The sequence below is a fragment of the Tupaia chinensis genome, unplaced genomic scaffold (genome assembly GCF_000334495.1).
Source record: "Tupaia chinensis unplaced genomic scaffold, TupChi_1.0 Scaffold143636_1, whole genome shotgun sequence".
NCBI classification, from domain to species: Eukaryota; Metazoa; Chordata; class Mammalia; order Scandentia; family Tupaiidae; genus Tupaia; species Tupaia belangeri.
In genome coordinates this window covers 628,311-631,157 of record NW_006203484.1, presented here as the reverse complement: position 1 = coordinate 631,157, position 2,847 = coordinate 628,311, and positions in this window count along the sequence as shown.

Genomic DNA, 2,847 nt, shown 5'->3' with positions numbered 1-2,847 from the left:
AATATGGAAGATTTAATGCTGAGTAAAGCAAACCAGACTATTAAAGAGAAACATTATATGTCTCCACTTAATTATAGTGAATATCTGCATTCTATGACAGAAACTGAAAGATTGGAAGGTATAAAGGCAAGGAGAGCAATTGCAGATACTAGAGACAGTGAAGAAGACTGGTTAGTAGGGGATGGGTGGGAGGGAATCTGGGGGAAAAAGAAAAAAATATTTACCATACACAAAAGTGTAAACTTATGTGTTAAGTATGATGTGTATGGTAATAGCTTTGACTGGACTAATATGCAGTGTATTCATGCTGAGACAATCCTTTTGTTTTTTTTTAATTTTTTTTTTTTTTTTTTTTTGCTATAGGGTGCGTGTGCTCGCCAGAAAGACAGAGAGAGACAGAGACACGGAAAGCGAGAAATCACCCCCCAGGGGGGATGGCCACGCCGCAATCTCTTCCTCCATTCTCTTCTTGGGATCTTGGGCACACATGCACATGTGCCCAGCGTGAGTTTAAGCCACTGGGTGCAGGATTCGAACCGCAGTGAACTACATGGGAGTCCAGTGACACAGCCATTACGTTAACTGCTTGTCCTGAGATGATTCTTTTTGTATGTTGCAAAGATGTATGGTGATGAAATGTAAATAAAACAAGAAAATATTTTTATAAAAATTGTTCAAATATTTTAGATGGTATAAGTTTACTTTGTATATAGCATGTTTTAGTTATCTGAGGATGCCCTCCCTTCTTCCTCTGAAGCAAATATTTATTAGGTACATGTTAATATCTTATGTTCAATGGTCTACTGCAAGATCCATGCCCTGTCTCAACACAAAGAGGCAAACAATACAGTTTCTGCTCTCACGGAACTCACATGTTGGTGGAGTTTACTTTTTTTTTTTTAACAATTATTTTACTTAACGTTTATTTATTTATTATTATTATTTAATTTGACTGGGGGGGAGACACAGAGAGAGAGAGAGAGAGAGAGAGAGGTAAAGTGAAGCTGCCAGGTCTGGGACTCGAACCAGTCAGTCATTTGGGAGTCCAGCACCCTTAACCACCAGGCCATCTGCTGGCCCTGGTGGAGTTTATTTTTACAAATACTTCCTGACAACAGCAAACGAATAGGCAGGTATATTGAAAAGTAATTTATAAATGCTCCAAGTATAGACTCAATTTCGATATACTACTTTCCTCCAAAATAGATATTAACATTACAGTTGTAAAAATTTTGCATGCATATATATATATATACATATTTAGATTACATACTTATTTTTAAAATTTATTATATTTATTCATTTATTGTCATTTACTGTACATCATTACAGTATACAAAATGAGATTTTTCCATCCAGAATACACTGTTTATTGTCTCAGTCAAGGATATTACCATACATGTTATCAACAAATAATTTTCCACTTATTTCTTATATATTTTGCTTTCCCCCACCTTGTTTCCCTCACTCTACCATTTCCCACCCTCCTCCCACACTGTCTCTGTTATCTAGGTGCTTTCCATGCCTTTTTTCTTTCACAGTTTATAACTTCACTAAAGATCTTAATTTAAATACTTTCAATAGCAAGCACAGTTGATATATAAATATCTATGAACACATGTCTGACTTTAGGCATAAACCCCAGTGAGTGAAATGAACATACTATAAAGTAGCACCTAGCTAGGGTTAAATAGCTTACTGCAGTCATTAAATAGGTATTTCTTAAATGCTTTTTATTTTTTTTGGAGATATTTTTGCTATAGGGTGCGTGTGCTTGCCAGAAAGACAGAGAGAGACAGAGAGACAGAAAGTGAGAAATCACCCCCCAGGGGGGATGGTCACACTGCAATCCCTTCTCCTCCATTCTCTCCTCGGGATCTTGGGCATGCACACACATGCACCTGACTTGAGTTTAAGCCACTGGGTCCGGGACTTCAAACACGGTCGACTACATGGGAGTCCAGCGACATAGCCATTGCACCAAATGCTGGTCCCTGGGTAATTCTTTTTATAATCTTGCTGGGTATAGTATTCTTGGTTGAAATTGCTTTTCACTTAACACTTTGAATGTATTTTCCCATCCTTCCTTGCTTGCATTGCTTCCAATGATCAGTCCAATGTTAGCCTGATGGAATAACTTTTGAAAGTAACTTGATGTTTCTCTTTTGCCAATTTTAGTACCTTGTCTCCATCTGTTTTGGTTAGTCTGACTTTAATATGCTTTGGAGACCTTGGATTAATTCTATGTGGGATCCTTTGTATTTCTTGGGTCTTGATATTTGAGGTCCTCTCCAGGTTTGGGAAGTTTTCTTCCAGAATTTCATGGAATAGATTACCAATGTCCTTATTAATTTCCTCACCTTCTGGAATACCGATTATCCATTTTGAACACTTAACGGTATTTAGTATTAGTCGTATATTATTCTCACTTTTTTGGGTTTTCTTTTTGGTCAATTTTTCTGGGTCAGAGATTCTATCTTCTACATCTGAGATTCAATCTTCTGCATTATCTAATCTGCTTTTAATACTTCCAAGGGAGGTTTTGATTTCCTTTATTACAGCCTTCATCTCTAAGAATTGTTTTTATTTTATTTTATTTTATTTTATTTTATTTTTTATGATGTTTATTTCCTAGTTCAGATCGTGCATGAACTTCCTCACTTCCTGGAACTCATTGTCTCTTTTCTCCCGCATCTTCTGGAGTTCGCTGTCTCTCTTCTCTTGCGTCTGTTAGCTTTGTCACTATGAATATTCTAAATTCTTTATCTGACATTAGCATGAGTTCCCGTATTGTCTGTGGAGGAAGAGGAGTTACTCTCTTCCCGTAAGGAAAGATGTTTCCTTGGT